The sequence below is a fragment of the Schistocerca gregaria genome, chromosome 3, assembly GCF_023897955.1.
Source record: "Schistocerca gregaria isolate iqSchGreg1 chromosome 3, iqSchGreg1.2, whole genome shotgun sequence".
NCBI lineage: Eukaryota > Metazoa > Arthropoda > Insecta > Orthoptera > Acrididae > Schistocerca > Schistocerca gregaria.
This window is the reverse complement of record NC_064922.1, coordinates 17,780,657-17,798,985: the sequence shown is the minus strand read 5'-3', so window position 1 is coordinate 17,798,985 and position 18,329 is coordinate 17,780,657. Positions and strand designations below refer to the sequence as shown.

The 18,329-nt window shown below is 47.4% G+C and overlaps 4 non-coding genes across 4 annotated transcripts; all 4 read right to left on the bottom strand.

Annotated features, from left to right (window-relative positions):
• Window positions 1-9,556: 9,556 nt before the first annotated feature.
• Window positions 9,557-9,628, bottom strand: Trnat-agu (transfer RNA threonine (anticodon AGU)). The gene has a single exon. It is a non-coding gene; the product is annotated as a tRNA-Thr (tRNA).
• A 337-nt stretch (window positions 9,629-9,965) lies between these two features.
• Trnak-cuu (transfer RNA lysine (anticodon CUU)) lies at window positions 9,966-10,038 on the bottom strand. Its single transcript has one exon. It is a non-coding gene; the product is annotated as a tRNA-Lys (tRNA).
• Window positions 10,039-10,490: 452 nt separating this feature from the next.
• Trnar-ucg (transfer RNA arginine (anticodon UCG)) lies at window positions 10,491-10,563 on the bottom strand. The gene has a single exon. It is a non-coding gene; the product is annotated as a tRNA-Arg (tRNA).
• An 899-nt stretch (window positions 10,564-11,462) lies between these two features.
• Window positions 11,463-11,535, bottom strand: Trnak-cuu (transfer RNA lysine (anticodon CUU)). The gene has a single exon. It is a non-coding gene; the product is annotated as a tRNA-Lys (tRNA).
• Window positions 11,536-18,329: the final 6,794 nt, after the last annotated feature.

Sequence of the window (18,329 nt, the reverse complement as noted above, 5' to 3'; positions counted from 1 at the left end):
TGGGGCTGGAGAAATGTTTCGTTTAGGAGGAAGGCATCCACGCGGTGGGTGGTGAGGGTATGCATAAGGAGATTCTTGTTGACAGGAAGGGAACGGATGTTGTTAAACAGGATACGTTGCTGTCGCGCCATAGTGGGAATTTAGACGAGGGTGTCGAGACGGGAGAAGGTAAAATGGGCCTGGTTATGGGAGTAGGTGGTGTAAGTGTTGAGCTGGAAGACGGAACGGGCGGCAAGGGATATCTGCTGGAGGGTGTGGGGGCGCTGAAAGGGGTGGATGTTCTGAAGGACAACGGTTACAAAGCGGATGATGTCCTCAGCTGTGGGGGGGGGGGGACGGAGGGAATTGCCGGGAGGGGTGGGGGCATCCAAGGGGCGGACAGGGACAGTGAGTTCAGGAGCGGAGGGAGGGGGTCGGGCCTTGCACTTTTGGGAGTAGGTTGGGTGTTGGAGGTTACAGGTGTTACAGGAGGGGGGGGACTGAAGGTTGGGGCACTGCCGGAGGAAGTGCGCTTCTTTGCAGTGCGGGCAGACGGGGGCCTCGCGGCACTCAGATGTAGGATGTGCATTATAGCGCAACCACCTCTGGCAGCGGATGGACTGTGGAGGGGAGCGGGAGGGGTCGACCTTATAACGGCGGTTGAAAAGGAGGGCACCCTCCTTGAGGAGGAGGTCTATGGAGGGAGCATGCTCGGAGAACACCCGCATGAGGCGGGTGGGGCCGGCTGGATTGTGAATCCGGCGGACAGCTCGAACCTCTAGATAGGGATGGGTCTTCAGCTCCGCCAACACCTCCTCCTCCGTGATCATCGGGCTAAGCCGAGTGATCACGGCAGTGAGGGTCGGTGGGCGACGGGGCGGCTGGGGTTGTCGGGATGAGGAGGGGGGGGGGGAGCAGGGGCAAGGGAGGCATGGGGACCAAACCGTTTGAGGGGAATGCGGGAGAGGATGTCGGAGTGGAGGGTGGGGCTGGGGGATGTGATCAGGACGGAGTCCCGACGGGGGGTGAGAAGGGAGATCGGGGCTCCGGGGAAGTGCTGGCGGAGGAGAAGGGTAAGATTGCGGGCCTCCAGGAGAGAGGGATCAGGGTGAGAAAGGAGGTACCTGTAGGAGGGGGAGGTAGAGGAGGGAGTAGATAGGGAAGGTGAGGTGGTATCCATGGCATCCTGGGGGGTTGGAGGGGGGAGAGTCTACGACTTCTTGGGAGCAGAAGAGGCTGGGGTGCCGCTGGGACGTTTCACAGCGGGAGAGGGACGGGAAGAGGTGTGGGGGATGGGGACGACCGGGAGATGGCGGGAGATGGCAGGTCCCACCGGCGGTGCAGGCACTGGTGGTGGTGCTGGTGCTGGCGCTGGGGCTGGAGCTGGCGCCACAGAAGATGCAGTGGCAATGGTTGGCACTGGCGATGGCGAGGGCGATGGTGATGGTGATGGTGATGACGATGATGATGGTGTGGCGTGGGTGGTGGCACGACGGGCAACAACCCTGGCGGGGGTGGCATGAGTCACATGTGGGAGGGGAGGGAATGGGTCACGTGAGGCATGGTGGGTAGGAACAGGGGAGGGAGCAACAAAAGGAGCAGGGGTGGGAAGAGTGAGGAGGGGAGGAATATATGGGGGAGGCGGTGATTGAGCACACCACGTGATGGTGGTGGCAGCAAGTGAGGAGGACGTGTACACGATTGCAGTGGTAGTGGCGGTAGTTGTGGGGGTTGTCATGGTGAGAGGATAAGTGGGAGAGGGGAAAAGAGGAAAAATAACAGGGGACAGTCAAAGGACAAGGACAAGAGACTGACGAAGAGGAAGGGTAAGACGTAAGCAGAGACGGCAGAACGAAAGACGGGCAGGGAGCGGCGGCGGCGGCGGCGGCGGCAGTCGGCAACAGCAGCAGCGGCAGGAACCGGAAACGATGGCGGCAACCGGCGTCGGCGGGAGACCGGCGGCGGCGGCGGCGGCGGCGGCGGCGGCGGCTGGGACCAACGGCGGCAAAGGCTCGGGAGCTGCAGCGATCACTGAAACTCCTAGCACTTCGATATTAACGACAATAATATCGAAGGGCGCAACCCTCTCGAGTTACGCCGAAGATGTAATGCCGTACCGCTTTGGCAAATGCTTTATCTGCGCCATTCGCCTTAATCACATCTGAGAGTAATTCTTAATAAAACGCCTCTCGCTAATTGTTCGTCATCACAGATACTGTTTGCTATACGGCCACGATGCGCAACTGATTTCCAAAATTCGTCTTCCTCCTGTGAGGATGGAACTCACGACTCCTGGTTTACTAGATCAGTGCTCTACCACTGAGCTAAAGAGGCGCGGCCTAGCGGAACTTTTGCGTACTTCGTCTGTACGGTCGTCTGAATCATCAGACTTCAGCTGACAACACTTCATATTTTCGACTAATATTTGCAGCTATGGCGACCCATTACTGCTTGGCTACACATCTGACACGTAGCCGATGTTCTCTCCAAACAAAACCACCTGCACTTCAGAACATGACTTTCACACATGTCTACAAAATCACCTTCACCTTCAAATACAGTTTTCTTGCGACTGATTGAGACGTAGGCAAATTTTAAAGTTGCTATTTCCATTACATCACGGTAATCAGAAAATCGGTAATTTACATCTGCAGCGTAGAAAAATTCCGTTCCGCCCAGCGTAGGGCTCGAACCCACGACTCTGTGATTAAGAGTCTCATGCCCTACCGACTGAGCTAGCCGTTCTGCATCGTTGGGTACCTGCTGGGTAGCAGATCACACAGTACTCGTTTGGGTTGGTTGGTCCCATACAGAATCTCTCCATGCTGCCTAATGTTTTCCTAACGTCACACTCGTCACGTACTTCACTTTTATTTCATAATCATTTCTGAGAGGTAGAGGAATTGCATGACAATCTGCAGAGCTAGCGGCGTCAAAATTAACACACATACTTGACGTGACTCAAAAGCCGAACGAGTTACTTTCCGACGTTGTTTTAGATGTGCAAGTGCCAGTCAAACCTCGCGGTGAGGGCACTCTGCCGACCATTTCGCTAGTTAACACCGGTCTTGTTGTGTGTGTTTGAAGCTCAAGACCATCTCCAAGCACAAAATGGTCAACAGCAACATTCAGACGGTTTCGTACTGCACAATTGCTACATTAAAACGGTATGTTTGTTTTTCAGAAGTGGAAAAACACGACCGTGACAGGATTCGAACCTGCAATCTTCAGATCCGAAGTCCGACGCCTTATCCATTTTTTTTTTACGCCTTAACCACTTTTTTTTACCGGCTTTTTTTTTTAACCACTTTTGTTTCTCATTTTTTTTAAAGCCAGGTATCCTAGCCACTTTTCCTTTAGTCTGGCGCCTTGGACCCATTTTTATTGTTTTTTATAAGGATGCATATCAGGAGGCGCATGACGGGGACAACGAGGGCAGGGGTCAAAGAACTCGAGGCCTGGCCACGATGCCCCCAACATCACTCCCACCGAATGGCTCCTTCAGTGCATTTTAATTGTTATAGAAAAGCGGGTATAGTCGTGTATATTTTTCGCCTGCTCTCTTTATTGTGGTAAGGAGCACTGGTTGTACGACATCTGGGGGTGAGATCCCATTGCAAAGCCGTCATTCGAGTTTTCAGTCAACAGACATTCGAGTAAGAAACATGTGATTATACTGCAATATACAGCGAGCATTTATGAGACACTTATTGGGGGCAGACGTAACATGAATGGATAAAAGAAGAGGCATTTCCTTCATCTTGAACGTAGATTCATACTTCACTTCTTCATTACCCCTAAAATAGTACATTTAGTGTTAGACTGTGCGCTTTAACCAACACCTATTCGTTCGAATAAAATGATCAACATGTTTCCATACATTTTCCTGTGGTCTGCATATTGCTGAATGTTGCTGTACTCCATTTGCATAAAAAGCTTGAATTCCGTTTTGTCGTCACCACCTATTTTATTGATAATGTAATGGACAAACTGTCCCATTAACCAGTGTATTGCATTATTTTTGGTTTTCGGGTAATATTTAGTTTCAGGTCTGAAAAGCACCATAGGAGTAATGGAATTGGGTGACGTTCGTAGCAGTAGTGCAAGACTTTTCCTGAGCCAATGCCAATTGTTGAGATTTACAGCACACGTAAATCTATGAATCACAGTGTCAACTAGGATACATTTCTGACATAAGGGGGTTTCAACTTTCCCAATTTTATAAAGCCGCTCGTTGGTGCTGACAATATTATTGACGGCTTTGTACCATGCCGTTACCACATCTGAATTGAGCCCGTTAAAACTAATATTCTCCCAAATTGCATCCCAGTTGTGACTCATATATTTCGTGGCAATTTTATTTTGTCCTTCATATTGTTGTCTTTGTCTCATGATATCTCTGGCTGTAATGTGCAGTGAAGTTCTGAGTTTCTCGTTAACATAGCTCAATTCTGTGTATAAGATCCTAACGTATCGCAGTCGGGGGTTAATTTTTTGTACGTCTGCCGGTGGTTGAAGGCTTTCTGGTTGGACACATTTAAACAATTGTGTAGTAATACTGCCGGGGTTGGCGTGAAATATGTTTAAAGACCTTTTTATGAAAAGCGCAGAAGCTTTATTGCGTATGTCCACCAGTCCGAGGCCTCCATTTCTAGGATGTAAAGTCGCAGTTCTTAGGTTAACCCTGAAGATTTCCCCCTTCCATAAGAAATTTGCAACCCTCGACATTATTTTCTGAGCTATCAACTTCGGCAAGGGAAAAACTTGTGCCATATAGAATGCCTTTGAGAGAATGCATAAGTTAATGAACCTGACCCTCTGAACCTGGTTCATAAGTCGTTGTGAGTTCTCAATAAGTCCCCCTTGAATCTTTGTTAAAACCTCTTTCCAATTGAGGGCTGTCATCCTCATTGGACATGCCGTCAGGATTGTCCCCAGGGTTTTATGTGTGGTAACTGACTTCGCCCAATCGATTTGTATCCGTTCAAGACCCCGCATTCCCAGGATTGTACTTTTATTTTCGTTTGTTGTCGCACCCGATGCGTGGCAGTAGTTTTGAAGAATGGCCCCTAGTCGAATTACATCATCTTGCCCTCTTATGACGACACCAACATCGTCAGCATAGGCTCTCACTACAGTTTTCCTGCCAGTTATAGTTATGCCCTTTAACCTTTCATGAACACTTCTTAAAAAGGGCTCTAACGACACAACAAACAAAAACATAGATAATGGACTTCCCTGTGGGATGCCACGGTTTATTTGAATTTGCCGCGTCAGCTGACAGTTGACAGCTAATTTAGCGTTCAGACCAGTAGCAACGTTTTTTATAACATTAACTGTTTTGTGGACGAGTCCCATTTTTGTCAGTACCTCAAATAGGAAGCGGTGATTCACCGAGTCGAAAGCCTTAGTAAAATCTATAAAAAGTAAAGCACATTTGATATTAGAAACCGATGCTAAGGCGATGATGTCTCTATATTCAGAAATCGTATTAAAAATACTTCTATTTGCTGCACATGACTGATGTTGACTAATTAATTTGTCGGTCAGAGGGGAAAGTCTCTTTTTTAAAATCCTGCATACTATTTTGTAGTCAGAGTTTAAAAGTGAAATAGGGCGGTAATTGTTTAAACTTTTCGTCCCTTTGTTTTTCGGTAGAAGTACAATTTTGCTGTCTTTAAAATGTGCAGGTATCGTCTGCTCGTTAAAAATCTCATTGACAATGCATGTAAACGTGTCACCAATTAAAAACCAGAACTTTCTGTAAAATTCTACAGGGAGTCCGTCGGGTCCAGCAGATTTATTCATCGGGGACTTGGTTATTGTCTCACGAACCTCTTCGTTACTGACTTCAGAAAGGATTTCGTCGTTTTCAGAACTTGTCAACTGTGGGGATAAAACACTGAGAAACTCTTGCAGAGACCCCTCGTGAGGTGGGCTGGAGGAATATAATGCATAGTAGTACTGGTATACTGCATTTAGAATCTCCTTCTGAGACGTCAGTGTTGTCCCATTGGGGGTTTTAAGTTCACTAATAACAGTGCGTCGCCTATTCTTTGCATGCCGAAGCAGATGATATAAGGATGTTGTTTCATCATCTACCACCGACTTCGCCTTTGACTTCAGTTTTAAACCTTCCATCTGTTGTCGTTTAATGGCGAGTAATTTCGCTTTGGTGTGTCTGATGTCTTGTAATCTAATGGTTGACACGTTTGCCTGTTCATAGAGGTCTCGCAACAAACTGTAATAAAATTCCATACTGTTTTTTAACTCCCACGCTCTTTCTCTGCTGTATCTGATACACACTTTTCTCAGTCTCGGCTTTGCAACCTTAAGCCACCAGTCTAATACTGTGGGGTGCCTCTCGATCGACCGCAGACATAAGGTCCACGCATCCGATACCGCGTCTGCCAAATCTTGCTCTTTTAAGAGAGAGACATTTAGCTGCCACTGGTTCCTAAAAATCTGAATCGGCTGTGGAGCTAAATTAATGCACGCCTTCATACAGCAGTGGTCACTAAAATATACAGGTACGATTTCTGAATTTAGTAGACATCTTTCCAAGTTTTGGGAAACATAGATTCTGTCTATTCTACTGCGCGAAGTCTGTGTTATATACGTATATTCAACCTTCGTTGGATATTTTAGTTCCCATGCGTCCTTTAGTTTTAGGTCGATTACTAGGCGTTTAAGTTCTAAAGAACCGTTAAAATGTGGTTGTTGATCTTTACGATTTAACACGCAGTTAAAATCACCGCCCATTATAAAACTGTTTGGGTTTCGACGTAATAAATATATAAGTTCCTCTTTATAAAATGCTGCCCTGTCCTGTCTATTACTATTTCCTGAGGGCGCGTATAAGTTAATCAATGTGGTACCTAAAACGTTAATACTAATTGCCCTTCCAGATTCCAACCGCTCCACTTGAGATACGGGAATCCCTTCCCTGAGCAGAACCGCTGTTCCTGTATGTGTGTCACAAGATACGTTAACAATTGCGGTGTATCCTGGTATTACAAATTCCGTCGTTACAACCTCCTGTAGCAAAGCGATATCGGTTCCAGAGTCATACAAAAATTCCTTGAGAGCAGCTAGCTTTAATGAGGTTCGAATTTTATTTATATTGATCGTTGTGATAGAGTATGCTTGCATCCCTAACTTGCTATTGGCCACGGACAAAGGTGGTCAAAAAAAAAAAAAAAAAAAAAAAAAAACTGTTCTACTTTTGGTATGCTGAAATCCGGTTTAGAACTACAGTCATTCAGAACTTGGTAGCAGTCCTAGTAACACGGTCGCTAAACGTTAGTTTGTCTGCCATTGTCATCCCGCGCCTTAGTACTGAGGGGCTGTTCTACATTGAGTGTGTCAGGAGGCTCATCTGGAGCACCTTCTCTGACAATTTCATATCGTATATTTTTCTGTGATTTTACGTCCGACTTGTCCGCTTTTTGTTTGGCTTGGGTGCGAGAAACAGTAAGATTCGGTTGTGGTTTTAGCGTACGGCGGTGGACGCCCTGAAAACCCTGACCTGATTTTGTTGTGGCAACACTCGACGCGGCCGCTTCAGCAGCAGTGTCTAGAGAGACCTGGTTTGTAAACACTGCCTGCTGTTTACATGCTACCTTCGGTTGATGTGACGCTTGCGACGGTGTTTGCTTATTTTCCGGTTCAGGAGTAAACACTTTCACTTGTTTACACTCTGGTGCCGGTTGCTGTGCTGTTGCGGTGTCGCTGTGTTGTTGTTCTACCGCTTCCGCGAACTTCCCGTCGGTAAACAGCTGATTATTGCTGTTTACAGCTGGGCAAGTTGTCACTGCTTGGGGGACTTCTACTTTCTCGCTGTCGGCAGCTGCCGTTGCATTTTCTGGCAGTGAGCGAGATGTATCAGAAACTGCAATTAAATCTACTTGCATTTCGTCTTGGGGCACATGCAGATTTTCATCGCCAGCTTTCTGTTTACGTACAGCAGGAGATTGTCGGGAGGTGTCATCATCAGAATGATCATCTGTATGTTCAAGTGGTCGTTTCTTGGTTAGTACGTCTAACTCACGGGCAGAGGAATCACAATTGAAGCGTGTTACCAGGGGTGGAAAATCACTGCCTTCAACAGCAATAGTTCCAGTACTAGGTACAGGATCCGAACCCACACCCTGATTGGCTGTGTTATCGGTTGCCAAAACTTCGCTCAAGGTCATCTTGCGGCGTTGGACTAAATTTGTTTTTAGTACAAAGACACGACGGGGACAGTCCTGCCTTAAATGACCCGATTCATTGCATATATGGCACGTAGGGGTTTGACCAGTATAAATCACGTGTGCTTTACGCCCGTCAACAGTTATATGAGATGGGATATTCGTCTTTACTTCCATCTCTACCGAACGAATACCATTGAAGCTCTGAATTTTAAATTGCTTCGACCAACGTTCGTTAACTATATCCTTTACCTCACCATATTCAGACAGGGCAACCTTGATTTTCTCATTATCTATCTCGATAGGTAAATTTAACACCCGCACAGATCTATAAAGAGCATCAGCTCTCCTGATAGCCACTTTACTTGTAGAGCCGTCTCTATGCAAAAATTCGACATGATACCCGAATTTTCCAATAATTTTATCGACCGAAACGGGATCCAAAAACTTTACGAAAACACAGTAGTTGTCAGTATCTAGCTGAGTGGTATGCACCATATCAGAATTTATGCCAAGTACCTGATCAAGCCAATCATGAATTTCCAGAGCAGTCGGCTGAACACGTCGTGTTTCCTTAGCGAAGGCAAAAACCAGCGTATTCTTCCTCACAGTTGTAGCCATGGTATGCAGTAATCAAGGGGAGATTCCGGTAATTACCGAAAACTCCACAAACAACAAATAATCGTCGGTAAAAAACACAAAAACAGAACAAAGGAGGCAGAAAAAACACGAGTAACACACGAAGAAAATCACAAAACTCAAAAACACCGAAACGCAAAGGTAAACACTGGCGAAACACTGACTACGCGCAGCAACGGTGACACGTCCGTACGCGTCGGCAGCTAGAGCCAGAATGTCCATTAGGCCACACGGTCACTGTCGACCAAGTATAACTGATATACGACTCATCTCGAAACGCTCACACCCCCTGAGGAATTGTGTTTTCGTTCCACACAGCCGCTGCCCCTTACTCTTTCCCACCCATTCGTTACATTCAGCCTCTTACGAGACCGACCAAACATATACAGAAAAACAAGACCACACACTTTGCGCTTTCGGAATCGATGGCAGGGTGTCCCTCGCCGCATTTGCTACGATGGCCATTTGCTACTTCTGCAGAAGCGGCGGCGGCGACGACGACGACGACGACGTTGACGACGACTGCGAGAGGCTCAGAGATTTGTGAGAAATACACCTATAAAATGTAATTCAGACTGCCTCGTCCCACCTTATGCCGTACCGCTTTGGCAAATGCTTTATCTGCGCCATTCGCCTTAATCACATCTGAGAGTAATTCTTAGTAAAACGTCTCTCGCTAATTGTTCGTCATCACAGATACTGTTTGCTATACGGCCATGACGCGCAACTGATTTCCAAAATTCGTCTTCCTCCTGTGAGGATGGAACTCACGACTCCTGGTTTACTAGACCAGTGCTCTACCACTGAGCTAAAGAGGCACGTAAAAGCGGCACTTTTGCTTACTTGGTCCATACGTCTTCTGAATCATCAGACTTCAGCTGACAACACTTCATATTTTCGACTAATATTAGCAGCTATGGCGACCCATTACTGCTTGGCTACACATCTGACACGTAGCCGATGTTCTCTCCAAACAAAACCACCTGCACTTCAGAACATGACTTTCACACATGTCTACAAAATCACCTTCACCTTCAAATACAGTTTTCTTGCGTCTGATTGAGACGTAGGAAAATTTTAAAGTTGCTATTTCCATTACATCACGTTAATCAGAAAATCGGTAATTTACATCTGCAGCGGAGAAAAACTCCGTTCCGCCCAGCGTAGGGCTCGAACCCACGACCCTGTGATTAAGGGTCTCATGCTCTACCGACTGAGCTAGCCGTGCTGCCTCGTTGGATACCTGCTGGGTAGCAGATCACACAGTACTCGTTTGGGTTGGTTGGTCCCATACAGAATCTCTCCATGCTGCCTAATGTTTTCCTAACGTCACACTCGTCACGTACTTCACTTTTATTTCATAATCATTTCTGAGAGGTAAAGGAATTGCATGACAATCTGCAGAGCTAGCGGCGTCAAAATTAACACACATACTTGACGTGACTCAAAAGCCGAACGAGTTACTTTCCGACGTTGTTTTAGATGTGCAAGTGCCAGTCAAACCTCGCGGTGAGGGCACTCTGTCGACCATTTCGCTAGTTAACACCGGTCTTGTTGTGTGTGATTCAAGCTCAAGACCATCTCCAAGCACAAAATGGTCAACAGCAACATTCAGACGGTTTCGTACTGCACAATTGCTACATTAAAACGGTATGTTTGTTTTTCAGAACTGGAAAAACACGACCGTGACAGGATTCGAACCTGCAATCTTCGGATCCGAAGTCCGACGCCTTATCCATTAGGCCACACGGTCACTGACGACCAAGTATAACTGATATACGACTCATCTCGAAACGCTCACACCCCCTGAGGAATTGTGTCTTCGTTCCACACAGCCGCTGCCCCTTACTCTTTCCCACCGATTCGTTACATTCAACCTCTTACGAGACCGACCAAACATAGACAGGAAAACAAGACCACACACTTTGCGCATTCGGAATCGATGGCAGGGTGTCCCTCGCCGCATTTGCTACGATGGCCATTTGATACTTCTGCAGAAGCGGCGGCGACGACGACGACCTCGAGAGGCTCAGAGATTTGTGAGAAATACATCTATAAAATGTAATTCAGACTGCCTCGTCCCACCTTATGCCGTACCGCTTTGGCAAATGCTTTATCTGCGCCATTCGCCTTAATCACATCTGAGAGTAATTCTTAATAAAACGCCTCTCGCTAATTGTTCGTCATCACAGATACTGTTTGCTATACGGCCATGACGCGCAACTGATTTCCAAAATTCGTCTTCCTCCTGTGAGGATGGAACTCACGACTCCTGGTTTACTAGACCAGTGCTCTACCACTGAGCTAAAGACGCGCAGCCTAGCGGAACTTTTGCGTACTTCGTCCGTACGGTCGTCTGAATCATCCGACTTTAGCTGACAACACTTCATATTTTCGACTAATATTTGCAGCTATGGCGACCTATTACTGCTTGGCTACACATCTGACACGTAGCCGATGTTCTCTCCAAACAAAACCACCTGCACTTCAGAACATGACTTTCACACATGTCTACAAAATCACCTTCACCTTCAAATACAGTTTTCTTGCGACTGATTGAGACGTAGGCAAATTTTAAAGTTGCTATTTCCATTACATCACGGTAATCAGAAAATCGGTAATTTACATCTGCAGCGGAGAAAAATTCCGTTCCGCCCAGCGTAGGGCTCGAACCCACGACTCTGTGATTAAGAGTCTCATGCCCTACCGACTGAGCTAGCCGTGCTGCATCGTTGGGTACCTGCTGGGTAGCAGATCACACATTACTCGTTTGGGTTGGTTGGTCCCATACAGAATATCTCCATGCTGCCTACTGTTTTCCTAACGTCACACTCGTCACGTACTTCACTTTTATTTCATAATCATTTCTGAGAGGTAGAGGAATTGCATGACAATCTGCAGAGCTAGCGGCGTCAAAATTAACACACATACTTGACGTGACTCAAAAGCCGAACGAGTTACTTTCCGACGTTGTTTTAGATGTGCAAGTGCCAGTCAAACATCGCGGTGAGGGCACTCTGCCGACCATTTCGCTAGTTAACACCGGTCTTGTTGTGTGTGTTTGAAGCTCAAGACCATCTCCAAGCACAAAATGTTCAACAGCAACATTCAGACGGTTTCGTACTGCACAATTGCTACATTAAAACAGTATGTTTGTTTTTCAGAACTGGAAAAACACGACCGTGACAGGATTCGAACCTGCAATCTTCAGATCCGAAGTCCGACGCCTTATCCATTTTTTTTTTTTTTTATTATCAGATTGACTTGGTATATTTCATGAGAATTCAGACAACCATAGTCAAATCATCATTTAATTATAGCTGCAAAAAGAAAATCAACAAATTAGGTGAAACACAAATAAAACATTTCTTCTGAAGGGGAAGACCAACCCGTTACCCCACCCGTATGAATTTTGGGTGTATATATATACATGCAAAAGAGAGAGAGAGAAAAAAAAATTACGAAAAAATACAACAAGGGAGGGGACTCGAGCTCAGGGAAGAAACAGGAATCACAGGGGAACTTAACCAACCCCTTGACGGTTAAACACAAGAAAAAGCATATTCGCAAAAAGCGTTCGGTATTGTGGTAACCGCTGCCATTTCCAATGCGCAGTTGACAAATAATGGTGAAATACGCGGGGATCTGGGTCATTACCGCCTTCAATGACGTAATGGACATAGTAACCCAAGAGCCAAACAATCGTGTTCGTTTTCGTCTGAGGAAAATAAGAGATGTCCGGATGTAAGAAGATGTCGTCTGGGAATGCGGTTTCAGGCCCTCTAGTAAGAAAAGCTAATTGACGGCGGACCCAGAGCCAATGATCCCGTCCGCAAGCAACTAGCCTGTGAAGTAAGGTGTCAGTTTGATGACATTCCTCACACTGATCAGTCGGACGAAGGCCAATACGAAAAAGACGATCACCAGTAGGTATCAGACGGTAAATGACCTTATACCACGTTGAAACAATCTCCATCGGCAAAATGGGAAGACTAAGATGAGACCAGACCGTTTTCCATGACGTTGACGGGGAAGCAAGTTCAACAGAAGAAGGGAAACATGCTGTACCCCAACGGATTTGTAGCATGTTGGTAGTTATATGCGTCATAGAAAGTATATCAGCACCCAGAATACCGACAAGTACAAAGTATTCACGAATGTGCCGCAATTTAGGATTAATCCGTCCAACATCAACAGGAGGGGTCAGACTGGCCGGCCGGAGGCGGGAAAGTAAACGAGAGGTGACTGAATGCGGAGCCCGCGTACAGGTTAAAACATTGCGGCGGGCAAATAAGATGGACGTCTTCACTTTGATATCTGAAAGACCCAATCCTCCAAGCTTCCGAGGCCTGGCCACAACTTCATATCGGACACGGAAGACATGGCGGCGCCACAGAAATCGACTAGACAGCTGTTTCAGCCTGCGGGCCATCATCGCGGGAAGCGGGAAGACCTGCGCAACGTAGTATATTTTACTGAAGACATAGGTCTCTAAAACCCGTGCCTTGTGAAGGAGGCTAAGGGAACGGCGGTCATGTTCAAGGATCGCCCCGTGAACACGACTCGTAACCTCACGCCAATTTAGTGCCGCCATTTTGATCGGATTACGATCCACTATGATCCCCAAGGTCTTATGGCGATCGACAACCGTCGCCCAAGGAATGACGACATGATCAAAGCCTCTCAACGGCAGGAACGTGCATTTGCGATCATTAATGCGAGCACCAGCAAGACCACAAAATGAATCCAAGGTATCCTTAAGCCGCGGTATATCCTCGGCATGTCGTACTAAAACCATGACGTCATCGGCGTATGCACGGACTGCAAAAATTTCCCCCAATATATTCCAGCCACGTAAGTGCATGGTGAGATGGCGAAGTAAGGGCTCTAAGGATAGAACAAAAAGTGACATGGATAAGGGGCTTCCCTGGGGTAACCCCCGTCTGATCGATATCCGGGGGGTAGGGTGACCGTTCACAATCACCGAGACACTGATACCGGTAAAAAGATTAGTTAAGACTTGTCGAGCATCATTATTAAAGCCGACAGCGGTGAGCACTCTCGATAAAAAATCATGGCTGACGCGATCGAACGCTTTTTGGAAATCAAGAAAAAGCAAAGCCCCTGGGATATTAGCGGCAGCCGCCACCGAGATTACATCGCGACATTCGAGAACGGAAGTCAGTATCGTGCGTCCAGGCACACAGCTTTGGTGGGCGGCAATAATGGTATCGAGCAGCTTAGAGAGACGGATATTAATTGCTCGAGCGACAAGTTTATAATCAAAGTTAAGGAGAGTAATAGGACGGAGGGAGTCAATTGCAGGTCGACCTGTGGATTTCGGGAGGAGGACCATTCTGCCTTCCTGAAAAGGAGCAGGAAGTGAGACTCCCCGCATCACTTCATTTACCATTGACGTTAAGGTGTCACCAATGAGCGGCCAAAATTGAACATAGAACTCCTTAGGAATACCATCTAATCCAGGCGACTTGCGGGACTGCGATCCTGCAACAACATCATATGTGTCATCCTTCTGAAAGGGACGCAGAAAGGCGTCGTTTAATTGAGGAGTGACGACGCGAGGCAGCAAGGAGGTAAAGTCGTCAAGAGAGGTTTCCGCCGGGACATGAGTATCGTACAGATCAGTAAAATAGGTGTAAACGAAGTCAGAAATGTCACGGTGAGAGGTGAACACGCGGCCGTCAGCGGTTGTGAGGGAGGCAAGGCACCCACGTTTCCGGCGCGACCGTAAACGGACTAGATGGTAGAGTGACGTCAGTTCCTCTTGTAGAAGGGAACGTGGTTGAGACCTCGTCCGCAGGCCCTCCATTTGAATGCGTTTGAGCTGCAGCAATTTGGCTTTGATGCGCTGTATATCAGTAACCCGGAGGGGAGCATGCGTAGCACTATCGTACAGTTGACGTAAGACAGAATAGTAAAATTCTTGCGTTCGTCGATCTTCTGCCACCTTCGCAGCCCCAAAACGCACGAGAGCCCTACGGATGTGAGGTTTTGCATACAGTGTCCACCATGCCACGATAGACGGGTACCGGTCCATAGTACGAGAACAACGTGTCCAAATGTCCTCCAGGACGATACCAAGGGAGGTATCTTGCAAATACGCGATATTGAGCATCCAAGGAGGACGAAACAATTTTACCGGTTGTCGCTCGTAATTAAACGTAACGGCTACAGCGCAATGATCAGTAAAACAGGCTGGTATCACATCAACAGCCAGAAGTTGCCCACACAAGGAATCGGAAAGGTAAAAGCGATCGAGGCGACTGCTAGACGTGGGAGTAAAGTAGGTATGTCGCACAAGTGTAGGATAGCGAGAAGCCCACACGTCACGCAGGTGCAAGGAGCGCACAAGGTCGTCGAGTTCTTTACTGAAATTAAAATTAGGAGACTGATCTACCGGCCGTAGAACACAATTGAAGTCCCCACCTAAAATTATCTTTGTCGGGGATTTACGAAGCAGGTAAATGACTTCTTCTTTATAGAAACTCGAGCGTGCGGTAGTACAACCCGAACCAGAAGGGGCATAAAGAAGGAGTAAACTGAGATCATAAAACGTGCACCCGATCCCCCTTCCACTGTCAAGTACTTCGAAATTCATCAACGGAATGCCTTCTCTATAAAACAAGGCAGTGCCCGTAGAAAGTTCGGAAGCGACATTAAAAAACGTCGAGAACCCAGGAATGGAAAACTGGTCGAATAGGACTTCCTGTAAAAAAACAACATCTGCCCCAGACTGATAGATAAACTGTCGCAAAGCGGCGAGCCGAAGCTCAGAACATATTCTGTTAATATTCAGAGTAAGAAATGTATATGCTTGCATGGAACTTCAACCTACAAAGAAAAACAAAGATCGGTAGAGAGCCGTCAGCTGACGGAGCAGCATACAAGTAATCATACCAGAAACAAGCGCTGAACCACAGAGAGAAAAACTACGAAACAGAACCCTCATCTTCCCACTGCTTTTTCTTCGGCCGTGACGCGGCTCTCCGTGGCTGTTTACGGATTCAACTGCGGCTCCGCGATGCCGACGCTGCAGCGTTCGGCTGCGTAGGAGCATCATGTAGACATTCCGTGTCAGATTGCGAGAGAGAGGCCTCTACATCCCACTCGTCCGCAGACATGGGTTCACGGTGGGACAGTTGGTGAATAACAACGGGATCCACTGGCTCTGGAGAATCAATCAGTTGTTTGATGGGAGGAGGCTGTGACCCAGAGGGGGCGACAGAAATTCCAGAAGGGGGATGCGAAACAGAGTCAATAGGAGAAGTGTCAGAGAGCACCGGAGAAGACACGTGGCAACCAGAAGCAGGTTCCGTCACTGGCGTCTCCGAAGAGGCTGCCGCGGTAGCAGGAACAACGTCAGATAAGGTGTCAGGGAGCTTCTGCAAAGGCGTGATAGCACCTGTGGCTTCCTCATCCACGATTTCCGACTGAGAAAGAGAGTCCTTTACCGGAGGCCCATCGGAAGGGCGAGCCAATAAGGAAGATTCATCAGCCGCATCATCCTGTGTCCGCCGACGCTTGTTGTGAGAAATCAGCGCGGGAACATCGGAATTATGGGCAGCAACATCCCTACTCAAGGACAACGGGGGAAAATCACGGCCGTTGTCGGGTAACGGATCACTGCGTCCCTCAGTAACAGTGAGCGATTCAGTCCGAGATCCTTGCGGGAGAAGATCAGCTAAAGTCAATTTTTTACGCTGTTCGTATGTAGGTTTTAATACCACCACACGCCGCGGACAATTAGTACGGAAATGACCAGTTTCATTACAATAATAACATGTTCCTTCCTGGCCACTGTACGTGATATGGTCCCTATAACCACATACCTGTAGGTGAGAAGGAATAGGTTTTTTGACCACCATTTCCACCGACCGAATACCACTATATACCTGTAAGCGGTGCTGAGCAGACCAGCGTTCCTTTCGAATATGGCGTACGTCCCCATAAGGAAGCAAAACGGACTTCAGAAAAGAGTCGTCAACCTCGGGCGGAAGGTTAAATACCCGAACATTCGTATATACCACTTCTGCATTTGCCAAGAGAACCATACTAGTGGAACCATCACGGTGCGTAAAGGGTACCTGAGAACCATGACGAGAAAGTAGCCTATCAACCTGGAGCGGGTCAAGAAACTTAACAAAAAACACATATAATTCGCTGTCGAAATATGCGGTATGCACCTGATCAGTAGTGACCTTAACTGTATCGACTAACCAGTCATGTATCTCCAAAGAACCGGGCTGGACGTGACGCGTGGATTTGTCAAAGGTAAAACTGACTGTACCTGTACGCGGAACTTTCGTGGGAACCATGGTGGACATCACGGCGAGAGACGACGCCGCGACAGGAAGGGCCGCACGAACACCAAACACCAGCCGACAACCAGCGATGCGACGCGCACGGAGACCAACACGGCACTAAACTGACAGGAGGAAAACACGCTGCGCTACGGTAGAGGCGGAACTAAGAGCACGACCTAGTCGACCGACGCGCGAAGCGAGAATAGATCCATTAGGCCACACGGTCACTGTCGACCAAGTATAACTGATATACGACTCATCTCGAAACGCTCACACCCCCTGAGGAATTGTGTTTTCGTTCCACACAGCCGCTGCCCCTTACTCTTTCCCACCCATTCGTTACATTCAGCCTCTTACGAGACCGACCAAACATATACAGGAAAACAAGACCACACACTTTGCGCATTCGGAATCGATGGCAGGGTGTCCCTCGCCGCATTTGCTACGATGGCCATTTGATACTTCTGCAGAAGCGGCGGCGACGACGACGACGATCTCGAGAGGCTCAGAGATTTGTGAGAAATACATCTATAAAATGTAATTCAGACTGCCTCGTCCCACCTTATGCCGTACCGCTTTGGCAAATGCTTTATCTGCGCCATTCGCCTTAATTACATCTGAGAGTAATTCTTAATAAAACGCCTCTCGCTAATTCTTCGTCATCACAGATACTGTTTGCTATACGGCCATGACGCGCAACTGATTTCCAAAATTCGTCTTCCTCCTGTGAGGATGGAACTCACGACTCCTGGTTTACTAGACCAGTGGTCTACCACTGAGCTAAAGAGGCGCGGTCTAGCGGAACTTTTGCGTACTTCGTCCGTACGGTCGTCTGAATCATCCGACTTCAGCTGACAACACTTCATATTTTCGACTAATATTTGCAGCTATGGCGACCCATTACTGCTTGGCTACACATCTGACACGTAGCCGATGTTCTCTCCAAACAAAACCACCTGCACTTCAGAACATGACTTTCACACATGTCTACAAAATCACCTTCACCTTCAAATACAGTTTCCTTGCGACTGATTGAGACGTAGGCAAATTTTAAAGTTGCTATTTCCATTACATCACTTAATCAGAAAATCGGTAATTTACATCTGCAGAGGAGAAAAATTCCGTTCCGCCCAGTGTAGGGCTCGAACCCACGACCCAGTGATTAAGAGTCTCATGCTCTACCGACTGAGCTAGC